The sequence below is a fragment of the Pristiophorus japonicus genome, chromosome 9, assembly GCF_044704955.1.
Source record: "Pristiophorus japonicus isolate sPriJap1 chromosome 9, sPriJap1.hap1, whole genome shotgun sequence".
Classification (NCBI taxonomy): domain Eukaryota; kingdom Metazoa; phylum Chordata; class Chondrichthyes; family Pristiophoridae; genus Pristiophorus; species Pristiophorus japonicus.
In genome coordinates, this window is record NC_091985.1 from 196,203,819 (window position 1) to 196,219,644 (window position 15,826).

Sequence of the window (15,826 nt, forward strand, 5' to 3'; positions counted from 1 at the left end):
TGACAGTGGGTGTTTCTGATAAGTCAGATCCAGACTGTGGGTTTTTATGATAATTCAGATCCAGACAGTGGGTGTTTCTGATAATTCAGACCCAGACAGTGGTCATTTCTGATAATTCAAACCAAGGCAGTGGGTGTTGCTGATAATTCACACCCAGACAGTGGTCATTTCTGATAATTCAGACCCAGACAGTGGGTGTTGCTGATAATTCAGTCCCAGACAGTGGATGTTTCTGATAATTCAGACCCAGACAGTGGGTGTTGCTGATAATTCAGACCCAGACAGTGGATGTTTCTGATAATTCAGACCCTGACAGTAGTCGTTTCTGATAATTCAGACCAGACAGTGTGTGTTTCTGATAATTCACACCCAGACAGTGTGTGTTTCTGATAATTCAGACCCTGACAGTGGTCGTTTCTGATAATTCAGACCGAGACAGAGGGCGTTTCTGATAACTCAGACCCAGACAGTTTCTGTCTGTGAGTATTTAGATGCAGACAGTGGGTGTTTCTGATAAACAGACTCGGAGATTTTGACTTTCTGATCATTCAATTGCAGGCAGAAGCTTCTGACAAACTGTCCAAGACTTTGAATGTTTCTGATCATTCAGAATCAGACAGTGTTTGTTTCGGACAATTCAGAACAATACAGTGGGCATTTCAGATAATATAGACTCAGACATAGAAACATAGAAACATAGAAAAATAGGTGCAGGAGTAGGCCATTCGGACCTTCTAGCCTGCACCGCCATTCAATGAGTTCATGGCTGAACATACACCTTCAGTACCCCCTTCCTGCTTTCTCGCCATACCGCTTGATCCCCCTATAGTAAGGACTTCATCTAACTCCCTTTTGAATATATTTAGTGCATTGGCCTCAACAACTTTCTGTGGTAGAGAATTCCACAGGTTCACCACTCTCTGGGTGAAGAAGTTTCTCCTCATCTCGGTCCTAGATGGCTTACCCCTTATCCTTAGACAGTGAGCATTTCTGATAATCATTGCCAGATATGGGTGTTTCTGATAATTCAGACCCAGACAGAGGGTGTTTCTGATAATTCAGACCCAGACATTGCGAATTTCTGATAATTCAGACCCAGACAGTTTTGTTTCTGATAATTCAGACCCAGACAGTGGGTGTTTCTGATAATTCAGATCCAGACAGTGGATGTTTCTGATAATTCAGACCCAGACAGTGGGTGTTTCTTATAATTCAAACCCAGACACAGGGTGTTTCTGATGGCTGAACATACAACTTCAGTAGCCCTTTCCTGCTTTCTTGCCATACCCCTTAATCCCCCTATAGTAAGGACTTCATCGAACTCCCTTTTGAATCTATTTAGTGAATTGTCCTCAAAAACTTTCTGTTGTCGAGAATTCCACAGGTTCACCACTCTCTTGGTGAAGTAGTTTCTCCTCATCTCGATCCTAAATGGCTTACCCCTTATCCTTTGACAGTGGGTGTTTCGGATAATCCAGACCCAGACAGTGGGCGTTTCTGATAAATCATTCACAGAAGTGGGTGTTTCTGATAATTCAGACGCAGACAGTGCGAATTTCGGATAATTCAGACCCAGACAGTGGTTGTTTCTGATAATTCAGACCCAGACAATGGGCGTTTCTGATAATTCAGACCCAGACAGTGAACGTTTCTGAAATTTCAGTACAGACAGTGGGGGATTCTGTTCATTCAGATCCAGGCAGTGGATGTTTCTGATAATTCAGACCCAGACAGTGGGTGTTTCTGATATTTCAGAACCAGACAGAGGGCGTTTCTGATAATTCAGACCCAGACAGTGGGCGTTTCTGATAATTCAGACCAGAGAGTGCGAGTTTCTGATCATTCAGACCCAGACAGTGGATTTTTCTGATAATTCAGAGCCAGGCATTAGGTGTTCCTGATAATTCAGACCAGACAGTGGGAGTTTCTGATAATTCAAACCAGGCAGTGGGTGTTTCTGATATTGCAGACCCAGACAGTGGGTGTTTCTGATAATTCAGACCCAGACACTGTTCGTTTCTGATAATTCAGTCCCAGACAGTTGGTGTTTCTGATAATAGAGATCCAGGCAGTTGGCGTTTCTGATTATTCAGACCCAGGCAGTTAGCATTTCTGATAATTAAGAAGCAAACAATTGGCGTTTCTGATAATTCAGACCCAGACAGTGGGTGTTTCTGATAATTCAGACTGAGACAGTGTGTGTTTCTTATAATTCAGACCCAGACAGTGCGTGTTTCTGATAATTCAGACCCAGACAATGGTCGTTTCTGATAATTCAGTCCCAGACAGTTGGTGTTTCTGATAATTCAGAGCCAGGTAGTGGGTGTTTCTGAGAATTCAGACCAGACAGTGGGTGTTTCTGATAATTCAGACGCAGACAGTTGGCTTTTTTGATAATTCAGACCGAGACAGTTAGCATTTCTGATAATTAAAACCCAAACAGTTGGCGTTTCTGATAATTCAGACCCAGACAGTTGGCGTTTCTGATAACTCAGACCCAGACAGTTTCTGTCTGTGAATATTCAGATGCAGACAGTGGGTGTTTCTGACAAACAGACTCAGAGAGTTTGACTTTCTGATCATTCAATTGCAGGCATTGGAAGCTTCTGACAAACTGTCCAAGACTTTGAATGTTTCTGATCATTCAGAATCAGACAGTGTTTGTTTCGGACAATTCAGAACAATACAGTGGGCATTTCAGATAATATAGATCCAGACATCGAAACATAGAAACATAGAAAAATAGGTGCAGGAGTAGGCCATTCGGCCCTTCTAGCCTGCACCGCCATTCAATGAGTTCATGGCTGAACATACACCTTCAGTACCCCCTTCCTGCTTTCTCGCCATACCGCTTGATCCCCCTATAGTAAGGACTTCATCTAACTCCCTTTTGTATATATTTAGTGCATTGACCTCAACAACTTTCTGTGGTAGAGAATTCCACAGGTTCACCACTCTCTGGGTGAAGAAGTTTCTCCTCATCTCGGTCCTAGATGGCTTACCCCTTATCCTTAGACAGTGGGCATTTCTGATAATCATTCCCAGATATGGGTGTTTCTGATCATTCAGACCCAGACAGAGGGTGTTTCTGATAATTCAGACCCAGACATTGCGAATTTCTGATAATTCAGACCCAGACAGTGGTTGTTTCTGATAATTCAGACACTGACAGTGGGCGTTTCTGATAATTCAGACCCAGACAGTGACCGTTTCTGATAATTCAGTACAGACAATGGGTGTTTCTGATAATTCAGATCCAGACAGTGGATGTTTCTGATAATTCAGACCCAGACAGTGGGTGTTTCTTATAATTCAAACCCAGACACAGGGTGTTTCTGATGGCTGAACATACAACTTCAGTAGCCCTTTCCTGCTTTCTTGCCATACCCCTTAATCCCCCTATAGTAAGGACTTCATCGAACTCCCTTTTGAATCTATTTAGTGAATTGTCCTCAAAAACTTTCTGTTGTCGAGAATTCCACAGGTTCACCACTCTCTTGGTGAAGTAGTTTCTCCTCATCTCGATCCTAAATGGCTTACCCATTATCGTTTGACAGTGGGTGTTTCGGATAATCCAGACCCAGACAGTGGGCGTTTCTGATAAATCATTCACAGAAGTGGGTGTTTCTGATAATTCAGACGCAGACAGTGCGAATTTCGGATAATTCAGACCCAGACAGTGGTTGTTTCTGATAATTCAGACCCAGACAGAGGGTGTTTCTGATAATTCAGACCCAGACATTGCGAATTTCTGATAATTCAGACCCAGACAGTGGTTGTTTCTGATAATTCAGACACTGACAGTGGGCGTTTCTGATAATTCAGACCCAGACAGTGACCGTTTCTGATAATTCAGTACAGACAATGGGTGTTTCTGATAATTCAGATCCAGACAGTGGATGTTTCTGATAATTCAGACCCAGACAGTGGGTGTTTCTTATAATTCAAACCCAGACACAGGGTGTTTCTGATGGCTGAACATACAACTTCAGTAGCCCTTTCCTGCTTTCTTGCCATACCCCTTAATCCCCCTATAGTAAGGACTTCATCGAACTCCCTTTTGAATCTATTTAGTGAATTGTCCTCAAAAACTTTCTGTTGTCGAGAATTCCACAGGTTCACCACTCTCTTGGTGAAGTAGTTTCTCCTCATCTCGATCCTAAATGGCTTACCCCTTATCGTTTGACAGTGGGTGTTTCGGATAATCCAGACCCAGACAGTGGGCGTTTCTGATAAATCATTCACAGAAGTGGGTGTTTCTGATAATTCAGACGCAGACAGTGCGAATTTCGGATAATTCAGACCCAGACAGTGGTTGTTTCTGATCATTCAGACCCAGACAGAGGGTGTTTCTGATAATTCAGACCCAGACATTGCGAATTTCTGATAATTCAGACCCAGACAGTGGTTGTTTCTGATAATTCAGACACTGACAGTGGGCGTTTCTGATAATTCAGACCCAGACAGTGACCGTTTCTGATAATTCAGTACAGACAATGGGTGTTTCTGATAATTCAGATCCAGACAGTGGATGTTTCTGATAATTCAGACCCAGACAGTGGGTGTTTCTTATAATTCAAACCCAGACACAGGGTGTTTCTGATGGCTGAACATACAACTTCAGTAGCCCTTTCCTGCTTTCTTGCCATACCCCTTAATCCCCCTATAGTAAGGACTTCATCGAACTCCCTTTTGAATCTATTTAGTGAATTGTCCTCAAAAACTTTCTGTTGTCGAGAATTCCACAGGTTCACCACTCTCTTGGTGAAGTAGTTTCTCCTCATCTCGATCCTAAATGGCTTACCCCTTATCGTTTGACAGTGGGTGTTTCGGATAATCCAGACCCAGACAGTGGGCGTTTCTGATAAATCATTCACAGAAGTGGGTGTTTCTGATAATTCAGACGCAGACAGTGCGAATTTCGGATAATTCAGACCCAGACAGTGGTTGTTTCTGATAATTCAGACCCAGACAATGGACGTTTCTGATAATTCAGACCCAGACAGTGAACGTTTCTGAAATTTCAGTACAGACAGTGGGGGATTCTGTTCATTCAGATCCAGGCAGTGGATGTTTCTGATAATTCAGACCCAGACAGTGGGTGTTTCTGATATTTCAGAACCAGACAGAAGGCGTTTCTGATAATTCAGACCCAGACAGTGGGCGTTTCTGATAATTCAGACCCAGACACTGTTCGTTTCTGATAAGTCAGTCCCAGACAGTTGGTGTTTCTGATAATCCAGATCCAGGCAGTTGGCGTTTCTGATTATTCAGACCCAGGCAGTTAGCATTTCTGATAATTAAGAAGCAAACAATTGGCGTTTCTGATAATTCAGACCCAGACAGTGGGTGTTTCTGATAATTCAGACCGAGACAGTGTGTGTTTCTGATAATTCAGACCCAGACAGTGCGTGTTTCTGATAATTCAGACCCAGACAATGGTCGTTTCTGATAATTCAGTCCCAGACAGTTGGTGTTTCTGATAATTCAGAGTCAGGTAGTGGGTGTTTCTGAGAATTCAGACCAGACAGTGGGTGTTTCTGATAATTCAGACGCAGACAGTTGGCTTTTTTGATAATTCAGACCGAGACAGTTAGCATTTCTGATAATTAAAACCCAAACAGTTGGCGTTTCTGATAATTCAGACCCAGACAGTGGGCGTTTCTGATAACTCAGACCCAGACAGTTTCTGTCTGTGAATATTCAGATGCAGACAGTGGGTGTTTCTGACAAACAGACTCAGAGAGTTTGACTTTCTGATCATTCAATTGCAGGCATTGGAAGCTTCTGACAAACTGTCCAAGACTTTGAATGTTTCTGATCATTCAGAATCAGACAGTGTTTGTTTCGGACAATTCAGAACAATACAGTGGGCATTTCAGATAATATAGATCCAGACATAGAAACATAGAAACATAGAAAAATAGGTGCAGGAGTAGGCCATTCGGCCCTTCTAGCCTGCACCGCCATTCAATGAGTTCATGGCTGAACATACACCTTCAGTACCCCCTTCCTGCTTTCTCGCCATACCGCTTGATCCCCCTATAGTAAGGACTTCATCTAACTCCCTTTTGAATATATTTAGTGCATTGACCTCAACAACTTTCTGTGGTAGAGAATTCCACAGGTTCACCACTCTCTGGGTGAAGAAGTTTCTCCTCATCTCGGTCCTAGATGGCTTACCCCTTATCCTTAGACAGTGGGCATTTCTGATAACCATTCCCAGATATGGGTGTTTCTGATCATTCAGACCCAGACAGAGGGTGTTTCTGATAATTCAGACCCAGACATTGCGAATTTCTGATAATTCAGACCCAGACAGTGGTTGTTTCTGATAATTCAGACCCTGACAGTGGGCGTTTCTGATAATTCAGACCCAGACAGTGACCGTTTCTGATAATTCAGTACAGACAATGGGTGTTTCTGATAATTCAGATCCAGACAGTGGATGTTTCTGATAATTCAGACCCAGACAGTGGGTGTTTCTTATAATTCAAACCCAGACACAGGGTGTTTCTGATGGCTGAACATACAACTTCAGTAGCCCTTTCCTGCTTTCTTGCCATACCCCTTAATCCCCCTATAGTAAGGACTTCATCGAACTCCCTTTTGAATCTATTTAGTGAATTGTCCTCAAAAACTTTCTGTTGTCGAGAATTCCACAGGTTCACCACTCTCTTGGTGAAGTAGTTTCTCCTCATCTCGATCCTAAATGGCTTACCCATTATCGTTTGACAGTGGGTGTTTCGGATAATCCAGACCCAGACAGTGGGCGTTTCTGATAAATCATTCACAGAAGTGGGTGTTTCTGATAATTCAGACGCAGACAGTGCGAATTTCGGATAATTCAGACCCAGACAGTGGTTGTTTCTGATAATTCAGACCCAGACAGAGGGTGTTTCTGATAATTCAGACCCAGACATTGCGAATTTCTGATAATTCAGACCCAGACAGTGGTTGTTTCTGATAATTCAGACACTGACAGTGGGCGTTTCTGATAATTCAGACCCAGACAGTGACCGTTTCTGATAATTCAGTACAGACAATGGGTGTTTCTGATAATTCAGATCCAGACAGTGGATGTTTCTGATAATTCAGACCCAGACAGTGGGTGTTTCTTATAATTCAAACCCAGACACAGGGTGTTTCTGATGGCTGAACATACAACTTCAGTAGCCCTTTCCTGCTTTCTTGCCATACCCCTTAATCCCCCTATAGTAAGGACTTCATCGAACTCCCTTTTGAATCTATTTAGTGAATTGTCCTCAAAAACTTTCTGTTGTCGAGAATTCCACAGGTTCACCACTCTCTTGGTGAAGTAGTTTCTCCTCATCTCGATCCTAAATGGCTTACCCCTTATCGTTTGACAGTGGGTGTTTCGGATAATCCAGACCCAGACAGTGGGCGTTTCTGATAAATCATTCACAGAAGTGGGTGTTTCTGATAATTCAGACGCAGACAGTGCGAATTTCGGATAATTCAGACCCAGACAGTGGTTGTTTCTGATCATTCAGACCCAGACAGAGGGTGTTTCTGATAATTCAGACCCAGACATTGCGAATTTCTGATAATTCAGACCCAGACAGTGGTTGTTTCTGATAATTCAGACACTGACAGTGGGCGTTTCTGATAATTCAGACCCAGACAGTGACCGTTTCTGATAATTCAGTACAGACAATGGGTGTTTCTGATAATTCAGATCCAGACAGTGGATGTTTCTGATAATTCAGACCCAGACAGTGGGTGTTTCTTATAATTCAAACCCAGACACAGGGTGTTTCTGATGGCTGAACATACAACTTCAGTAGCCCTTTCCTGCTTTCTTGCCATACCCCTTAATCCCCCTATAGTAAGGACTTCATCGAACTCCCTTTTGAATCTATTTAGTGAATTGTCCTCAAAAACTTTCTGTTGTCGAGAATTCCACAGGTTCACCACTCTCTTGGTGAAGTAGTTTCTCCTCATCTCGATCCTAAATGGCTTACCCCTTATCGTTTGACAGTGGGTGTTTCGGATAATCCAGACCCAGACAGTGGGCGTTTCTGATAAATCATTCACAGAAGTGGGTGTTTCTGATAATTCAGACGCAGACAGTGCGAATTTCGGATAATTCAGACCCAGACAGTGGTTGTTTCTGATAATTCAGACCCAGACAATGGACGTTTCTGATAATTCAGACCCAGACAGTGAACGTTTCTGAAATTTCAGTACAGACAGTGGGGGATTCTGTTCATTCAGATCCAGGCAGTGGATGTTTCTGATAATTCAGACCCAGACAGTGGGTGTTTCTGATATTTCAGAACCAGACAGAAGGCGTTTCTGATAATTCAGACCCAGACAGTGGGCGTTTCTGATAATTCAGACCCAGACACTGTTCGTTTCTGATAAGTCAGTCCCAGACAGTTGGTGTTTCTGATAATCCAGATCCAGGCAGTTGGCGTTTCTGATTATTCAGACCCAGGCAGTTAGCATTTCTGATAATTAAGAAGCAAACAATTGGCGTTTCTGATAATTCAGACCCAGACAGTGGGTGTTTCTGATAATTCAGACCGAGACAGTGTGTGTTTCTGATAATTCAGACCCAGACAGTGCGTGTTTCTGATAATTCAGACCCAGACAATGGTCGTTTCTGATAATTCAGTCCCAGACAGTTGGTGTTTCTGATAATTCAGAGTCAGGTAGTGGGTGTTTCTGAGAATTCAGACCAGACAGTGGGTGTTTCTGATAATTCAGACGCAGACAGTTGGCTTTTTTGATAATTCAGACCGAGACAGTTAGCATTTCTGATAATTAAAACCCAAACAGTTGGCGTTTCTGATAATTCAGACCCAGACAGTGGGCGTTTCTGATAACTCAGACCCAGACAGTTTCTGTCTGTGAATATTCAGATGCAGACAGTGGGTGTTTCTGACAAACAGACTCAGAGAGTTTGACTTTCTGATCATTCAATTGCAGGCATTGGAAGCTTCTGACAAACTGTCCAAGACTTTGAATGTTTCTGATCATTCAGAATCAGACAGTGTTTGTTTCGGACAATTCAGAACAATACAGTGGGCATTTCAGATAATATAGATCCAGACATAGAAACATAGAAACATAGAAAAATAGGTGCAGGAGTAGGCCATTCGGCCCTTCTAGCCTGCACCGCCATTCAATGAGTTCATGGCTGAACATACACCTTCAGTACCCCCTTCCTGCTTTCTCGCCATACCGCTTGATCCCCCTATAGTAAGGACTTCATCTAACTCCCTTTTGAATATATTTAGTGCATTGACCTCAACAACTTTCTGTGGTAGAGAATTCCACAGGTTCACCACTCTCTGGGTGAAGAAGTTTCTCCTCATCTCGGTCCTAGATGGCTTACCCCTTATCCTTAGACAGTGGGCATTTCTGATAACCATTCCCAGATATGGGTGTTTCTGATCATTCAGACCCAGACAGAGGGTGTTTCTGATAATTCAGACCCAGACATTGCGAATTTCTGATAATTCAGACCCAGACAGTGGTTGTTTCTGATAATTCAGACCCTGACAGTGGGCGTTTCTGATAATTCAGACCCAGACAGTGACCGTTTCTGATAATTCAGTACAGACAATGGGTGTTTCTGATAATTCAGATCCAGACAGTGGATGTTTCTGATAATTCAGACCCAGACAGTGGGTGTTTCTTATAATTCAAACCCAGACACAGGGTGTTTCTGATGGCTGAACATACAACTTCAGTAGCCCTTTCCTGCTTTCTTGCCATACCCCTTAATCCCCCTATAGTAAGGACTTCATCGAACTCCCTTTTGAATCTATTTAGTGAATTGTCCTGAAAAACTTTCTGTTGTCGAGAATTCCACAGGTTCACCACTCTCTTGGTGAAGTAGTTTCTCCTCATCTCGATCCTAAATGGCTTACCCCTTATCCTTTGACAGTGGGTGTTTCGGATAATCCAGACCCAGACAGTGGGCGTTTCTGATAAATCATTCACAGAATTGGGTGTTTCTGATAATTCAGACGCAGACAGTGCGAATTTCGGATAATTCAGACCCAGACAGTGGTTGTTTCTTATAATTCAGACCCAGACAGTGGGCGTTTCTGATAAATCATTCACAGAATTGGGTGTTTCTGATAATTCAGACGCAGACAGTGCGAATTTCGGATAATTCAGACCCAGACAGTGGTTGTTTCTTATAATTCAGACCCAGACAATGGGCGTTTCTGATAATTCAGACCCTGACAGTGAACGTTTCTGAAATTTCAGTACAGACAGTGGGGGATTCTGTTCATTCAGATCCAGGCAGTGGATGTTTCTGATAATTCAGACCCAGACAGTGGGTGTTTCTGATATTTCAGAACCAGACAGAGGGCGTTTCTGATAATTCAGACCCAGACAGTGGGCGTTTCTGATAATTCAGACCAGAGAGTGTGAGTTTCTGATCATTCATACCCAGACAGTGGATTTTTCTGATAATTCAGAGCCAGGCATTAGGTGTTCCTGATAATTCAGACCAGTCAGTGGGAGTTTCTGATCATTCAAACCAGGCAGTGGGTGTTTCTGATATTGCAGACCCAGACAGTGGGTGTTTCTGATAATTCAGACCCAGACACTGTTCGTTTCTGATAATTCAGTCCCAGACAGTTGGTGTTTCTGATAATCCAGACCCAGGCATTTGGCGTTTCTGATTATTCAGACCCAGGCAGTTAGCATTTCTGATAATTAAGAAGCAAACAATTGGCGTTTCTGATAATTCAGACCCAGACAGTGGGTGTTTCTGATAATTCAGACCGAGACAGTGTGTGTTTCTGATAATTCAGACCCAGACATTGCGTGTTTCTGATAATTCAGACCCAGACAATGGTCGTTTCTGATAATTCAGTCCCAGACAGTTGGTGTTTCTGATAATTCAGAGCCAGGTAGTGGGTGTTTCTGATAATTCAGACCAGACAGTGGATGTTTCTGATAATTCAGACGCAGATAGTTGGCTTTTTTGATAATTCAGACCGAGACAGTTAGCATTTCTGATAATTAAAACCCAAACAGTTGGCGTTTCTGATAATTCAGACCCAGACATTTGGCGTTTCTGATAACTCAGACCCAGACAGTTTCTGTCTGTGAATATTCAGATGCAGACAGTGGGTGTTTCTGATAAACAGACTCAGAGAGTTTGACTTTCTTATCATTCAATTGCAGGCAGTGGAAGCTTCTGACAAACTGTCCAAGACTTTGAATGTTCCTGATGATTCAGAACCAGACAGTGTTTGTTTCGGACCATTCAGAACAATACAGTGGGCATTTCAGATAATATAGACCCAGACATAGAAACATAGAAACATAGAAATATAGGTGCAGAAGTAGGCCATTCGGCCCTTCTAGCCTGCACCGCCATTCAATGAGTTAATGGCTGAACATACAACTTCAGTAGCCCCTTCCTGCTTTCTCGCCCTACCCCTTAATCCCCCTATCGTAAAGACCGGCAGGCAGTGACTAGTGGGGTAGGCGCAAGGTTCTGTGCTGGGGCCCCAGCTGTTTACACTGTACATTAATGATTTAGACGAGGGGCTTAAATGTAGTATCTCCAAATTTGCAGATGACACTCAGTTGGGTGGCAGTGTGAGCTGCAAGGAGGATTCTATGAGGCTGCAGAGCGACTTGGATAGGTTAGGTGAGTGGGCAAATGCATGGCAGATGAAGTAAAATGTGGATAAATGTGAGGTTATCCACTTTGGTGGTAAAAACAGAGAGACTGACTATTATCTGAATGGTGACAGATTAGGAAAAGGAGAGGTGCAAAGAGACCTGGGTGTCATGGTACATCAGTCATTGAAGGTTGGCATGCAGGTACAGCAGGCGGTTAAGAAAGCAAATGGCATGTTGGCCTTCATAGCGAGGGGATTTGAGTACAAGGGCAGGGAAGTGTTGGTACAATTGTACAGGTCCTTGGTGAGGCCACACCTGGAGTATTGTGTACAGTTTTGGTCTCCTAACCTGAGGAAGGACATTCTTGCCATTGAGGGAGTGCAGCGAAGGTTCACCAGACTGATTCCCGGGATGGCGGGACTGACCTCTCAAGAAAGATTGGATCAACTGGGCTTGTATTCACTGGAGTTCAGAAGAATGAGAGGGGACCTCATAGAAACGTTTAAAATTCTGACGGGGTTAGACAGGTTAGATGCAGGAAGAATGTTCCCAATGTTGGGGAAGTCCAGAACCAGGGGACACAGTCTAAGGATAAGGGGGAAGCCATTTAGGACCGAGATGAGCAGGAATTTCTTCACCCAGAGAGTGGTGAACCTGTGGAATTCTCTACCACAGAGAGTTGTTGAGGCCAATTCAATAAATATATTCAAAAAGGAGTTAGATGAAGTCCGTACTACTAGGGGAATCAAGGGGTATGGTGAGAAAGCAGGAATGGGATGCTGAAGTTGCATGTTATGCCATGAACTCATTGAATGGCGGTGCAGGCTAGAAGGGCCGAATGGCCTACTCCTGCACCTATTTTCTATGTTTCTATGTTTCTATGACTTCATCTAACTCCCTTTTGAATATATTTAGTGAATTGGCCTCAACAACTTTCTGTTGTCGAGAATTCCACAGGTTCACCACTCTCTGGGTGAAGAAGTATCTCCTCATCTCGGTCCGAAATGGCTTACCCCTTATCCTTAGACAGTGGGTGTTTGTGATAATTCAGACCCAGACAGTGGGTGTTTCTGATTATTCAGAGCCATGCAGTGGGTGTTTCTGATAATTCAGACCCAGACACTGGTTGTTTCTGATAATTCAGTCCCAGACAGTTGGTGTTTCTGATAATTCAGAGCCAGGCAGTGGTTGTTTCTGATAATTCAGACCAGACAGTGGGTGTTTCTGATAATTCAGACCCAGACAGTTGGCTTTTTTGATAATTCAGACCGAGACAGTTCGCATTTCTGATAATTAAAACCCAAACAGTTGGCGTTTCTTATAATTCAGACCCAGACAGTGGGCGTTTCTGATAACTCAGACCCAGACAATTTCTTTCTGTGAGTATTCAGCTGCAGACAGTGGGAGTTGCTGATAAACAGACTCAGAGAGTTTGACTTTCTGATCATTCAATTGCAGGCAGTGGAAGCTTCTGACAAACTGTCCAAGACTTTGAATGTCCCTGATCATTCAGAACCAGACAGTGTTTGTTTCGGACAATTCAGAACAATACAGTGGGCATTTCAGATAATATAGACTCAGACATAGAAACATAGAAACATAGAAAAATAGGTGCAGGATTAGGCCATTCGGCCCTTCTAGCCTGCACCGCCATTCAATGAGTTCATGGCTGAACATACACCTTCAGTGCCCCCTTCCTGCTTTCTCGCCATACCCCTTGATCCCCCTATAGCAAGGACTTCATCAAACTCCCTTTTGAATATATTTAGTGCATTGGCCTCAACAACTTTCTGTGGTAGAGAATTCCACAGGTTCACCACTCTCTGGTTGAAGAAGTTTCTCCTCATCTCGGTCCTAGATGGCTTACCATTTATCCTTAGACAGTGGGCATTTCTGATAAATCATTCACAGAAGTGGGTGTTTCTGATAATTCAGACCCAGACAGCGGGTGTTTCTGATAATTCAGACCCAGATATTGCGAATTTCTGATCATTTAGACCCAGACAGTGGTTGTTTCTGATAATTCAGACCCAGACAGTGGGCGTTTCTGATAATTCAGACCCAGACAGTGACAGTTTCTGATAATTCAGTACAGACAATGGGTGTTTCTGATAATTAAGATCCAGACAGTGGATGTTTCAGATAATTCAGACCCAGACAGTGGGTGTTTCTTATAATTCAGACCCACACACAGGGTGTTTCTGATAATTTAGACTGAGGCAGAGGGTGTTTCTGATAATTCAGAGCCATGCAGTGGGTGTTTCTGATAATTCTGACCAGAGAGTGGAAGTTTCTGATCACTCAGACCCAGACAGTGGGCGCTTCTGATAATTCAGACCCAGACATTGGGCGTTTCTGATAAACAGACTCAGAGAGTTTGACTTTCTGATCATTCAATTGCAGGCAGTGGAAGCTTCTGACAAACTGTCCAAGACGTTGAATGTCCCTGATCATTCAGAACCAGACAGTGTTTGTTTCGGACAATTCAGAACAATACAGTGGGCATTTCAGATAATATAGACTCAGACATAGAAACATAGAAACATAGAAAAATAGGTGCAGGAGTAGGACATTCGGCCCTTCTAGCCTGCACCGCCATTCAATGAGTTCATGGCTGAACATACACCTTCAGTACCCTCTTCCTGCTTTCTCGCCATACCCCTTTATCCCCCTATAGTAAGGACTTCATCTAACTCCCTTTTGAATATATTTAGTGCATTGGCCTCAACAACTTTCTGTGGTCGAGAATTCCACAGGTTCACCACTCTCTGGTTGAAGAAGTTTATCCTCATCTCGGTCCTAGATGGCTTACCCATTATCCTTAGACAGTGGGGATTTCTGATAAATCATTCCCAGAAGTGGGTGTTTCTGATAATTCAGACCCAGACAGAGGGTGTTTCTGATAATTCAGACCCAGATATTGCGAATTTCTGATCATTCAGACCCAGACAGTGGTTGTTTCTGATAATTCAGACCCAGACAGTGGGCGTTTCTGATAATTCAGACCCAGACAGTGACCGTTTCTGATAATTCAGTACAGACAATGGGTGTTTCTGATAATTCAGATCCAGACAGTGGATGTTTCTGATAATTCAGACCCAGACAGTGGGTGTTTCTTATAATTCAGACCCAGACACAGGGTGTTTCTGATAATTTAGACTGAGACAGAGGGTGTTTCTGATAAATCAGACGCAGACAGTTGCCTTTTTTGATAATTCAGACCGAGACAGTTAGCATTTCTCATAATTAAAACCAAAACAGTTAGCATTTCTGATAATTCAGACCCAGACAGTGGGCGTTTCTGATAATTCAGACCAGACAGTGGGTGTTTCTGATAATTCAGACCCAGACAGATGGCTTTTTTGATAATTCAGACTGAGACAGTGAGCATTTTTGATAATTAAGGCCCAAAGAGTGGCAGTTTCTGACAATTCAGACCCAGGCAGTGGGTGTTTCTGATTATTCAGATACAGGCAGTGGCTGTTTCTGATAATTCAGACCCAGTCAGCGGGTTTTTCTGATAATTCAGACCCAGACAGTGGGTGCTACTTATAATTCAGACCCAGACAGTGGGTGTTTCTGATAATTCAGACCCAGACAGTGGGTGTTTCTGAAAATTCGGACCAGACAATGGGTGTGTCTGATAAATCAGACACAAACAGTGGGTGTTTCTTATAATTCAGACCCAGACAGTGGGCGTTTCTGATAATTCAGACCCAGACAGTGGGCGTTTCTGATAACTCAGACCCAGACAGTTTCTGTCTGTGAGTATTCAGATGCAGAAAGTGGGTGTTTCTGATAAACAGACTCAGAGAGTTTGACTTTCTGATCATTCAATTGCAGGCAGTGGAAGCTTCTGACAAACTGTCCAAGACTTTGAATGTTCCTGATCATTCAGAACCAGACAGTGTTTGTTTCGGACAATTCAGAACAATACAGTGGCATTTCAGATAATATAGACCCAGACATAGAAACATAGAAACATAGAAAAATAAGTGCAGGAGTAGGCCATTCGGCCCTTCTAGCCTGCACCACCATTCAATGAGTTCATGGCTGAACATACAACTTCAGTACCCTCCTGCTTTCTCACCATACCCCTTGATCCCGCTATAGTAAGGACTTCATCTAACTCCCTTTTGAATATATTTAGTAAATTGGCCTCAACAACTTTCTGTGGCAGAGAATTCCACAGGTTCACCAC